We start from the raw sequence: 13924 nt of genomic DNA, 5'->3' as shown, positions 1-13924 counted from the left end.
TCCCCACACCATGACACCACCACCACCAGCCTGAACCGTTGATACAAGGCTGGATGGATCCATGCTTTCATGTTGTTTACGCCAAATTCTGACCCTACCATCCGAATGTCGCAGCAGAAATCGAGACTCATCAGACCAGGCAACGTTTTTCCAATCTTCTACTGTCCAATTTCGATGAGCTTGTGCAAATTGTAGCCTCAGTTTCCTGTTCTTAGCTGAGAGGAGTGGTACCCAGTGTGGTCTTCTGCTGCTGTAGCCCATCTGCCTCAAAGTTCGACGCACTGTGCGTTCAGAGATGCTCTTCTGCCTACCTTGGTTGTAACGGGTGGCAATTTGAGTCACTGTTGCCTTTCTATCAGCTCGAACCAGTATGCCCATTCTCCTCTGACCTCTGGCATCAACAAGGCATTTCCGGCCACAGAACTGCCGCTCACTGGATTTTTTTTCTTTTTCGGACCATTCTCTGTAAACCCTAGAGATGGTTATGCGTGAAAATCCCAGTAGATCAGCAGTTTCTGAAATACTCAGACCAGCCCTTCTGGCACCAACAATCATGCCACGTTCAAAGGCACTCAAATCACCTTTCTTCCCCATACTGATGCTCGGTTTGAACTGCAGGAGATTGTCTTGACCATGTCTACATGCCTAAATGCACTGAGTTGCCGCCATGTGATTGGCTGATTAGAAATTAAGTCTTAACACACAGTTGGACAGGTGTACCTAATAAAGTGGCCAGTGAGTGTATATGAAGTATGTATGTTGTATATATGTAGCATGTATATATATATATTTTTTTTTTTTTTCATTCAACACATTAGCCGGATGATGGGACTACTACTGTCCCATCATTGGCTAATGTGTCAATTACTGTCATTGTAGCAGGCATAGCCCGGTGGGACTTGTAGTCCCATCGGACGATGCCTGCACACAGACTCAAAGCCCCCGGCAGCCCGCACAGACCCCCGGAAGCCCGCACAGACCCCCGGCAGGCCCGCACAGACCCCCGGCAGTCCGCACAGACCCCCGGCAGCCGGCACAGACCCCCGGCAGGCCCGTACAGACCCCCGGCAGTCCGCACAGACCCCCGGCAGGCCCGTACAGACCCCTGGCAGGCCCGCACAAACCCCCGGCAGGCGGCACAGGCCCCCGGCAGGCCCATACAGACCCCTGGCAGTCCGCACAGACCCCCGGCAGCCGACACAGACACCTGGCAGGCCCGCACAGACCGCGCATCATGATGCGCACAGACCGCGCATCATGATGACATCATTTCAGCAGCCAATCACAGCCACAACAGTGGCTCATTGCATTATGGGAACTTCCGATTCCGGTATCCGATATTGTAAAAATATCGGTACTCGGTATCGGAATTCCGATACAGTGAATATCGTCCAATACCCGATACTTGCAGTATCGGAATGCTCAACACTATTGACACATCCTTTGACAGTTTTAAAAAGTCATAAAAGAAGTGGATGGGGTTAGCAGTAGAGTCGTGAATAACTGCAGTAACTTACTGTAGAAATTGGCATTAAAAAATGGCACCGATTACGCCTGCTGCTAAAGATTAGTCACATTAAGGCTGGTTTCACACTAAGCGTTTTATCGCGCAGTGCATCATGCGCTATCGGTCGCATGCACAACTGTCCCCTATTTTTAAAATGGCGGACGCAGTGTCTAGCGATTGCACGCATGCCTCAGCATTTTTGTGCGCTGCGCATTTTCCATGTGTGTGACCAGACACGCCGGATGCTACATGTTGCATTTTTCGTTCCGCCCAACATCTTTAAAAAATCGCATGTGCGCACGCAATGCGCAAAAAAATAGCAATATAGTCTATGGGGTCACTGACGTGCGCTGTGAAGTGCGCACGTCAGCGCTTTGTGAGCGTGCTCGATTTCAGAGTAAACAATGTCTAGACACTTGTTTAATTCACCCCCTAAACAAACAACATTGTTTTGGAGGAGTATACATAAAAGAAGGGGTCTGTAGTGCCAGACCACTTACTCTACAGACAGTCTGCAAGAGATAAGAAGCCCTGGAAGAGAGAATACAGCCACCCAGCAAGAGACAAGACACAACTTTGGATAACAGCTTCAGCAGCTAAATTGTGAGTATTATAAAATCTATATATGTGTGCCTGGCCTTTAAAATATATTATGTACTAATGTTTTGTTTTTTTTTATTCCAGCATGTCTTCTGGATTCGAATATTCGCCATCCCTAGAAGTACTGGCCCAAGCAGACCGTGAGGTGAGGATTTTGCTGCCTTTGTGTAAGTATAGCTGCCTTTACAAATGGGCAATAATTTGTGTTCTTTTACAGACCTCAGCATCGGACTCGGCAAGTGAGGCGGAACAGCGGGAGCAGCTTAGCCAAGTCACGGCGAGGAGACGCAATGTAAGTATCCAGTCTTTGAAGGTCCCTTTTTTAACATTTTTTTTTCTATTCCTTTTTTTCTGCCCTGTTTTTCATCTTCTATATCTTTCATCTTTTCTGTTTTCTTTTTTTCTATTTGATTCTCATCAATTTCCAAGATTATTATAATTTTTTTTTCTAGGTTCCACAACGGGATGAAGACCTCTATCTCAACAACGAGCACCTTATCTGCCTTGTCCAGGACCGTGTCCCATTGTGTGACAGCCGTGAACAGCAGTACAAGGACATTGTGGTGACCCGGTAGCTCTGGAATGAGGTGGCCGCAGCGTTGATGGAGGGCTGGGACAGTGCCTCTGCAGCTTCAAAAAAGGCATTTAGTAAGTATTTCCCTGCTGTGTGATGCCGCATTGACTCTTGTTCCTGAGGATACTGTTGTGTTTCCTGATAGATGTATTCTATCAGGGAACATAACAGTGTCCTCAGGATCAACAGTGACTGCTTTGTGTTTTTTACTGCTGTATTGATCATGGCAAGAATCTTGTTCATGAGGATACTGTTGTGTTTCTTGATAGATATATTATATCAGGAAACATATCAGTGTCCTCAGGAACAACAGTGAATGCATTGTGTATTGTAATGCTGTATTGATCATGCTTTAACTCTTGCTGCTGTTGATACTGGTGTGTTTCTTGCCAGATATATTCTTGCAGTAAACACACCAGTGTCCTCAGGATCAACAGTGAATGCATTGTGTATTGTAATGCTGTACTGATCATGCTTTAACTCTTGCTGCTGTTGATACTGGTGTTTCTTGCAAGATATATTCTTGCAGTAAACACACCAGTGTCCTCAGGATCAACAGTGAATGCATTGTGTATTGTAATGCTGTATTGATCATGCTTTAACTCTTGCTGCTGTTGATACTGGTGTGTTTCTTGCAAGATATATTCTTGCAGTAAACACACCAGTGTCCTCAGGATCAACAGTGAATGCATTGTGTATTGTAATGCTGTATTGATCATGCTTTAACTCTTGCTGCTGTTGATACTGGTGTGTTTCTTGCAAGATATATTCTTGCAGTAAACACACCAGTGTCCTCAGGATCAACATTGAATGCATTGTGTATTGTAATGCTGTATTGATCATGCTTTAACTCTTGCTGCTGATGATACTGGTGTGTTCTTGCAAGATATATTCTTGTAGGAAACACACCAGTGACTTCAGGATCAACAGTGACTGCATTGTGTATTGAATTCTTTTGTGATGCCGCATTGAATGTTTGCCAAGTTCACTCAGGTGTGTGTGATGATACAGATATTGCCATCAGTGCATTGTATAACATTTTTTCTTTATTTTTTGAACAGTGAACAAACTCTGCACACGTTGGCGCTCGATGAAGGACCGCTTAAACACTGATGTTCGTGCTGAGGGACAGGTTCGCAGTGGTTCAGCGGCAAGGACCAGAACAAAGTACCGCTATCATCGCGAGTTCGCATTCCTAAGACAGGTCCTTGCCACCAGAGCGTAAGTATTATATTTTTTTTTTTTCGTTAATAACCTGTGCTTTTCTATTCCACAGCTGATGCTTCTTGTAAATTCATGATAGTAATGTTTTACTTTTCTTTCCACAGCACCTGGAGCAGCACCCTGCAACCTATCCCTGGAGTGGTCCTTCATCGATCGACCTCGAACCCGTCCCAGCCATCCGACAGCCAGGCAGCAACTTGCAGGTCAGCAACACGGACAGCTGGTGACCAGGAAGCTGGTCAATCAGGTGTTCCCCTGTCCCAGGTCTCTGCCACTGGTTATGCGGGAACTACGTGCCAGCAGCAGAGGGCCTCGGACAGGCCTGTCTTGCCCAAGTTCATGCACTTGAGCGAGGCCTTTCATGCCAGCCTCAAGTCGCTGTCAGACAGAGTGGAAAGCGGGTTTTCACTCATGGAACGCGGTTTTACCCACATGGAACACCGCTTTCACTCTGTCGGCCAGCGGCTTGACCGGCTGGAGGCCGACCTCAACAGACCAGCGCACCATTTCTTTAGTAAAATTGAACAGGGCATGGAGGAACACCTTAGTCCTGAGCAACAGCTGAATGTGTTACAGGCCTGCAACCCTGCTTACCTACAGGCTATGCAGCAGAATCAGTACGTGCAGCACTCAGTGGTGTCATTCCCACCTGTGCCACCAATTACTCGCTTCATCACAGTACCGACTTCTGCTGCATACCACTGCACGGCCACCTGCATTCCTAGCCAAGCTGCACAACAATACATCACACCAATGCCGAGTGCTGCTGGACACTCCACCTCCGCCACCACCATGGCAAGCGCTGCTCCTGTTTGGAGCACCACTACCGCCACCGTTCCACCATCTTGGCGCACCGCCACCGCACAACCAGCTTGGGCCACCACCACCTATTCTAATGGTCCAGCACCGACACAACATCTCCGTCTAGGAGCACCGCCACCACTCAGCATCAGTATGGGATCACCGCCACCACTCCTCATCATTCCAGGAGCACCGCCACTACTCCTCATCATAGGAGCACCGCCACCACTTCGCCTCCTAGGATCACCGCCACCACTCCTCATCATAGGAGCACCGCCACCACTTCACCTCCTAGGAGCACCGCCACCACTCCTCATCATAGGAGCACTAACAACACTTCACCTCCTAGGAGCACCGCCACCAATCCTCATCATAGGAGCACCGTCACCACTTCGCCTCCTAGGAGCACCGCCACCACTTCTCCTACTAGGAGCACCGCCACCACTTCTCCTCGTAGGAGCACCGCCACCACGTCTCCCACAAGAAGCACTGACACCACATATTCTCCTTCAAGGAGCACCGCCACCACCGAGCAGCAGAGGGGTGACCCACATTCCCTCTTTTTCTCATCATGGACACGGTCCACCATCTCCAGGCGGTCAAGCAATGTAAGACGGTCACACAGTGGTAGTCGGTACAGGCAGGTGACTCCTGTCCCAAAGAAGCACAAGAAACAAAAGACTTTGTTTGTCACTCCCCCCTCTCTTTCTAATGTTTCTCAACCTGCCTCTATTTCCATCCCTGAGCTCCCTTCCCCCACAACTTTAGTCACCTCTTCACCTAGAACCCCTTCCTCAATTTCCAGCCGTTCCTCATCTCTCCACAGCCCCAAAGTATCCCACTCTTACCCCAAACATACTTCAAAATAAAATGTATTTTTTTAAAAAAAAAAATAAATGTGCAATTCTGCTTTCATAAAATACTGTTTCATTAATGTGTCTTTCGCCACCTACACACACTACGCCGTACACACACTGCACCGTACACTTTGCGTTTTTGCCACCACATAGCTCCATTACTGACACGTTTCTCCAAAGACTCCAAAGACTCCAAAGACATACTGATAGGGAATATAGATTGTGAGCCCCACCCGGGACAGTGATGAAAATGTGTGCAAACTGTAAAGCGCTGCGGAATATGTTAGCGCTATATAAAAATAAAGATTTATTTATTTATTTATTATATGTGTAGTCAAAAACACAAATCTATATGACTTGTATTTTCCCCACCAGTCTCTTCAGTCAGCTAATATTAAACAGACTGAATAGAGGATGGTGTTGAGTGCAAGGCGTATCTATTGTTACCTTACCAGGTATCATCAAAAGTTAATTGACTATGGTGTGTTTTTTTACCATCATCATTTAACTTTTTGTGATACAAGGCAAGGTGATTCTAGATATACCTTGTAATTAACCACATCCTCTATTCAGTGTGTGTTGATAAACTGAGATGATGGGGAAAATACACGCCATATGTACAATACCCGGCCCTTGTATAATAACTATCACACCTGGGCAGGTGAATACACATGAGTTTTAACCTGCATCGTCGCTTCAGTCTGCATATATTTCTATCAGACTGTAGCGATGCTGCAGTTTACCTCTTATGTGTATTCTCCTGCCCATGTGTGATAACCTTCTGAAGTCAGGATGCGTTACTTTTGGCGTCCTCACTTCAGCATGACACCAGGCCTGGGTATTGTATTAGTTTAATAAACTTTATTATGTCTACAGTCTGCGTTCAAACTGAAGCCACAGTGATGATATTACAAATAATATTTATAGTCACAGTGTTAGGTGTCATAAATAGTGAGGGATGCTACTGCATTCCCAAATCACTATTTTTAACATCAGACCAGGTGACACAAAAATTATTTGTATTATCTCCACCGTCGCAGCAAATTGAACTCAAAGTGTAGCGATGATAAAGATCATACAACTTGTGTGTATATGTATAGTCACCTGGTCAGGAGTACTAGTAAATTCATTATGCACAAAACACAGCATCATTAATTCACTGGTACACCTGGCCAGTTGATTATTGTACTGAAGTGTAAAAAGACAGAGTGCACTTGGTACAGGTATCAACACAGGTTTTTTATTTATATACACAAAAGAAAACTTTGTTACACCATTTGCTCTTGCCATTCCATCCGTCCCACATCTGAGTTGAAGTAGGCCGCAAATCGGTCCCTCATTTGGCCAACTTCAACGGATGACCTGAGAGGGTGCTGAGTAAATTCGGGCAATGGGTTAGGAGCTGCATCATCGAGTTCAAAGTTCGGGTGCTCTCTAACCATCACAAAATTATGTAGAACCACACAGGCCTTCACCACCTCATCCACTGTTTCCAGTTTCAGATTAATGGCTGTGCTGAGAATGTGCCATCTGGAGACAAGTATACCAAAGGCACACTCAACAGTTCTTCTGGCCCTGGTCAGCCTGTAATTAAAAATTCTTTTGGTGTGGTCCAAGTCCCGGCTGGAGTAGGGCTTGAGCAGGTTTTGGCACATCTGGAATGCCTCATCCCCAACCATTACAAAGGGCTGTGGCAGACCTTCGGTGTTGGGAAGAGGCCGTGGCATGGGGAAATTGAAATGGTTGCCATACAACCTCCAGCCCATGTCAGAGTTCTTAAAAGCCTGGGAGTCAAGCCAAATGCACCAATGTAAACTGCAACAAACATACAGTCTGCATCAGAAATGGCCATGAGTACTGTAGAAAAGTACTTTTTATAGTTATAGTACTCAGAGACTGTTCTTTTTGGTTTTAAAATACGGATGTGTTTCCCATCAACGGCACCCAAACTGTTTGGGAAATTGCAGACTGTCCAGAATCTTTCAGCAATTTCAAACCACTTTTCCACGGTGGGCAGGGGCATAAATTCGGGACAGAGAATGTCTCACAAAGGTGTCCGCAACTATTCCAGACAAGGTTGATATTCCAATCCGGTACTGGAAGTGCAGTGAAGAGAAGCTGTCTTCAGTAGCCAGGAATCTGTGAAACCGAGAAACAACAAAAATTAATATTTGTGTATATGGATTTTTACAACACCAAAAAATACAATTTAAAACAAGAAAAAAAAAATGGCATACAAATATATATGCAACCTTTTCTTTACTACATGGCATAAAAAAATACTGCAGCCTTTGGTTAACTACATGGCAGAACAATAATTCTGCCAGCTTTGGAATAGTACATGTGAGAACAAAGAAAATTATGCAGGCATTGGTTTTGCAATACTACGTACCGTAATGTGACCAGGAGCCGTTCTGCAGGAGGAATCGCACGACGGAGCTGTGTGTCCTGTCTCCGGATGGCATCTTGGACACGACCAAGCAAATACCTGAAGCTTTGTTGGGACATCCGTGTGTAATCAGTAAATTTATCCGGGTTTGCCTGGAGCTTGCTGTAGAGGGTGTGGTACGCTCCACGGCTCTCCCGGAGTTCAATAATCGGATGTATCCACAAACGCCGCCGCTGCCGTCTTCGCTGTCTCTCTCTGATGATGGCAAGCAATTGCATAAGCCTGAGCCAGCGCGATGTCAAGATCCAAGTTGAAGTGAAAACTCTTCCAGTGCAGATCCATGTTGTCAAGAGAAAATTAAAGCAAAGGTGAAGACTTCAGCCGTAAACTAGGTATATATAAAGAATTCCCATAACACAAGCCCACTGCTGTCCCATTAGTGGAGTCTGTTGCAAGAATTTTTCAAGGATTTTCCTCCTGTGATTGTGACACCATGCGCATAAAAAATGCAACCCATGGAAAAACGCATTAAAACGCATACAAACGCAGCGTTTTTTGTTGTAATGGGCACGATGATGCAATGAAAAATCGCAGCGTTTACAAGCGCTTGTAAGCGTCTTTTGCATGCGTATCATGTGCGCTCGAAACACTGCGCAAAAAGGCGCAACTGTGAAACTAGCCTTACTTGTGCTTTTTATTAAATTTGAAGCATTGTACTCTGGCAGATTATAGGTTAAGGCTGGGTTCACACGTGGCTTTTTTTTGCTTTTCCGTGGCGGTTTTTACTGCGCGATTTTGCCGCGAAAAATAAGCATCCCATGCATTCCTATGGGATTCCGCAATGCTGTGCTAATGCTGCGGTTTTTACCGCGGCGGAATTGCTTCACGGTAAAAAACGCAGCATGCCCATTAATTTTGCGGAATCGCAGCGATCCCGCACCCATATGAATGCACTGTTCTGCTTACTTTCCGCATGTGGCTGTGCACACCATGCGAAAAGTAAGCAGAACATTTGCGGATGGTACCCATGGTCCGGAGGAGAGGAGACTGTCCTCCGGGCTTTGGGTACCATATCCCTGTAAAAAATAGAATTTAAAATAAAAAATATTGTTATTCTCACCTTCCAACGTCCCGCGCTGCCTTCCCGCCTCTCTCCACGCTCCCGGTCCCAGTAAGCCTTTGCGAGCGATGACGTCCGTTTTCGCGGGATCGCAAAGTCTCGCGGTCATTCGCGAATGACCACGAGACGTCGCGATCCCGCGAGAACAGACGTCATCGCGGTAATTGTCGCAAAGGATTACTGGGACCGGGAGCGTGGAGCGAGGCGGGATGTCGGAAGGTGAGAATAACAATATTTTTTATTTTATTATTATTATTTACATTCTATCTTTTACTATTGATGACGCATAGGCGGCCTCAATAGTAAAAAGTTGGTCACACTCGTCAAACACTATGTGTTCTGACTCATGGATATGTAGAACGTATGGTGCCTAGATAGACCTCTCTTTCTGGGCCCCTTCCGTATCGACCTGTACTCACGTTCATACCGATTAATCAGACAGCTTAACTCAGCCACGATCTCATGTAAGAAGACTCCAGGAAAAGAGGGATGCTTTAACTTAAATTCTTGTATTATGATGAAAGCAGCAGTTAAAAAGGAATATTCTTCAGAGGACATGTAAGAAGATGCATACAGATGGAGGGACGATCACAAAATGGAGAATAAGGGAGGATACAAACATACATCACAGGACTACAGGGAGAGAGTTGGGACAAAATACAGGGAAAGGCAAACTTCTGCCTAGCAACAAGGATACAACACAAGCAATGCAAATATTAAATGATTTCCCAAGTCGTGGGACATGACACTCCCCGTCTGAAATCCTTGGATTTCACGATGTCCGTAATTCTTCGAAGTCGTTCGAACCTGAAAAACAAGAGAAAAGAAAAACATGCATGCAATAATAAACATTTTTAAAGTCCAACTTGTTGTTGTTGACCCGTAGATCACACCGGAAGATAAGTCCAAGTCTATTAAACCCATCTTCGGATTGGGGAAGCCGCAAACATGCCAACTCTTCCACCAACCCAGCAACCCAATGGCAATGTTCAAAGTTCAATCCAATGGAAAATGTCAATGTTCAATAAAACTGGGGAATGAGTAGGAATGCTCCCCGCCGTGAGCAACGTCCAGGAGCAATGTTCAGTTCATGTGACGTCCTCCTTTGGTAGAAGCAGCACGAGATCAGTGACCGGACAGAAGAAGGTTCGGGTAGAGCCCCCTTTTGTCACCTTAACTTCTTTCTTACGAGTCTTTCCGTCCTCGCTGGGCATGACCTTGGTGATAAGACCCATTGGCCAGTCGTTACGATGAGCCTCTTTGTCTTTTAAGAGAACAAGGTCTCCTTCTTGGAGATTGGGACTGGGTGTCTGCCATTTGTGATGGTTTTGAAGCAGGTGCAAGTATTCGGTCTTCCAACGGTGCCAAAACACGTTGGCTATGTGTTGTACTTGCTTCCACTGACGTTTGTAAATGTCCTTGTTATCGAAATTCCCGGGAGGAACTGTAGCAGCTCCAATCTTCTGTGTAAGAAGTGTGGCTGGGGTAAGAATCATTGGAGAATAACAACGTGGGACTTGGAGTTGCTCTAAGAACTTCAAGGACTTCTTCCATGTCTCCCACCTTTGCTGTTTCTGAGTCGGAAGCGGGGTGTCCCAATCAGTGTTCTCGGCAGTGAGCTGTCTTAACAGTATCTTACCTTGAATAGTGATGGATGCTACAAACCCGAGAGGATCGTAGATGCTGTTTATGACAGATAGGACTCCTCGTTTGGTAAAGGGTTTGTCACAGGGCGACACTTGGAAGGTGAAGGTGTCCTGTTTGATATCCCACAGTAGACCAAGGCTGCGCTGTGTGGGAGGAACATCAGAACCTAGGTTGAGGTCCTTTAGGTTCGTGGCATGGTCCTCAGATGGAAACGCGCTCATTACTTCTTGACTGTTAGAGATGATCTTGTGGAGTCTGAGGTTTGACGTGGATAGCATTTCCTGTGTCCTGGAGAGTAGGTCAATTGCCTCTTCACTTGTGGGCAAGGACTTGAGCCCGTCGTCTACGTAGAAGTTCTTCTCTACGAATTGACGAGCATCGGATCCGTACTCTCTCTCACCTTCCTGGGCTGTCCGTCTCAGTCCGTAGATCGCCACAGCAGGTGAAGGACTGTTGCCGAAGACATGGACCTTCATCCGGTAGTCTATGACTTGATTGTTGACATTGTTGTCTTTGTGCCATAGGAACCTAAGATAGTTTCTGCTGTCTTCCTTCATGATGAAGCAATGAAACATCTGCTGGATGTCGGCCATTATAGCAACAGGTTCTTGTCTGAAGCGGATCAATACTCCAAGGAGGCTGTTGTTCAGGTTGGGTCCAGTTAGTAGCAGGTTGTTGAGAGAGAGGCCTTCATACTGAGCACTGGAGTCAAACACCACTCTGATCTGGTTAGGCTTGCGAGGGTGATAGACACCAAAGGATGGAAGGTACCAACATTCTTCTCCTTCCTTCAGTGGTGGCGCAGGTTCAGCATGATCTTTGTCAAAGATGTTCTGCATAAAGTCAATGAAATGCTTCTCCATTTCTGGTTTCCTCTTTAGGGTACGTTTTAAGGATGAGAACCTTGCAGTTGCTTGCTGCAGGTTGTTTGGCAACCTCGCTCTAGGGAAACGAAAGGGTAAAGGAGCTACCCAACTGTTGGAGTCATCTTGAACAAATTCTTTGTCCATAACCTTTATGAATTCTTTATCTTCCCTTGTGGGTGCTAACTTGTTGTCTTCACTTGTGGAATCGAACACTGTTGACCCGAGGTTTTCGTCCCAGGGCTGGAGCATGTTCATGTTGTTGAAGGATTCCTGTTGCCTCTTGGTGTTGCTCACTTTCTCTTTCACCCAGTAATGATGTGGGCATGGCTGAAAATGAGTGCTGCGACCATTTGGCAAGATGTGTGTTTTGTAAGAGGAGATGTTATTAGGTCTCTTCATCTTGAGTATGCAAACATTGCCTATAATTACCCAGCCTAGATCAAAGCGTTGGGCAAATGGTGCGTCGTGTCGTCCGTTAATTTGCTGACGTACCTTGTGCAGCCGGAGAATGTCTCTGCCAAGCAGAATCAGGATATCTGCGCTGTTGTTGAGGGCTGGTATCTTGTTTGCTATCCCCTTGAGATGTGGGTGATGAAGAGCAGCCTCTGGCGTTGGGATCTCTTCTCGATTGGATGGAATCTGGTTGCACTCGACAAGTGTAGGTAAGGGTATCTCTACGGTGTTTTCGAGGGATGTCGCTATAAGACCACTGGCCCTTCTCCCAGAGACCTCTGTAACACCGCTGCAGGTACTTAAGGTGTAAGGTTAAGCATTTCCCTTTAAGTTAAACATATCAAAGAGTTCTGACCTTGCAAGTGATCGGTTGCTCTGATCATCCAAGAGGACGTACACCTTCACGGCTTTCTCTGGGTGACCGTTGGGATATACGTTCACCAGACAAATCTTCGCACAGGACTTGTCCCAGAGACCTTCTCCGCAGACTTCTGTGCATGAAGAAGATATTGTGGTATGACTTGCAGTTTGAGCTGCGCCCTCCCCGCCATGGCTCGTGGTGAGGGAAGGAGTACGTGTAGAGTCTGGACGGTATGGGTGGAGTGCTTGTACGTGATCCTCACTGTCACACTCCATACACTTAATTGTAGTTTTACAGTCTTTAGCAAGGTGTTCAGTAGAAGCACAACATCTGTAGCATACCCCAAACTTCTTTAGAAGTTCCTTGCGTTCTTGGAGCGGTTTCTTCCTGAAGCCGATGCACTTTTTTAAGGGATGTGGCTTCTTGTGGATGGGACACTCACGATTTGGGTTCTCTATCTTTTCACCCTTGTTGCTCTTGCCTGGGGCTGATGTTGGTAAGGGAAGAATATCCGTCTTCTTCTCTGAAACTGGACTCCTGCGGTTTCTGTCATTCGAGCGTGTGCTCACGTATTTAGAGGGAGGTGAAGCTGGGCCACTGGATTCTCCGTAGGAAAAGCTTGGGTCGTTCTTACGCTCTGCAATGTCTTTTATAAACTCACAGAAGTAGGAGAACGGAGGAAATGACACTTGATGGTCTTTCTTGTATTTTGACCCTATTGCAGTCCACTTCTCTTGTACATTGTATGGTAGCTTGGAGATAATGGGGTTTACTCCACGAGCAGTGTCCAGGTAGCTGAGGCCAGGTAGGTGGGTGTCTGCCTTGGCCAGCTGGAGCTCTAACAGCAGGTCACTGAGCTCTAGGAACTTTGAACTGTCCTTGCTTGATATCTTTGGAAAACTCTGTAGTCGCTTAAACAGTACATACTCTATGGCTTCTGGACTGCCAAAGTTTCTCTCTAGTCTTTCCCATGCAGCCATGAGACCAGCCGTTGGATTACTGATATGTACAGATCTGAGTCTCTTGACACGCTCTGTGGATTGTGGTCCTAACCATCTGATCAGCAGGTCCAGTTCTTCCGCAGCAGTGATGCCGAGGTCACTAGTTACGGTTCTAAAGGCACTTTTCCAACCTCTGTAATTTTCAGGTTGGTCGTCGAACCTTGTGAGACCGGTTTTAGTAAGTTCACGGCGAATCATGTACCTTGCGAAGTCGGACATGTCTGTTCTTTCTGACTTAGGATGCACAATTGTAGGCTGAGCGGTGTTGTACATAGAGGTGGAGACGTCTTGGCCTTGAAACATGGGGAAGTATGGAGTGGCATATGCATTTAGTCCAGCAACTGGTTTGGTGGGTATAGTTTCTGCTACATGTGGAGGTGGCACTGTGTGGTTGTCGAGGGTATAATGACCTGCCGGCATATTGGGTTGCATGTAAGTATTAGCCTGTGGAGTTTGGTGAGATGCAGGGTTTTCGCGCATACTGGAATATGAAGGAAGTTCAAGTTTGGGAGCGTTGTACTGAC

The sequence above is a fragment of the Dendrobates tinctorius genome, unplaced genomic scaffold (genome assembly GCF_039654945.1).
Source record: "Dendrobates tinctorius isolate UK_male_01 unplaced genomic scaffold, ASM3965494v1 ptg000062l, whole genome shotgun sequence".
In the NCBI taxonomy this organism is placed as follows: domain Eukaryota; kingdom Metazoa; phylum Chordata; class Amphibia; order Anura; family Dendrobatidae; genus Dendrobates; species Dendrobates tinctorius.
This window is presented reverse-complemented; position numbering follows the sequence as displayed.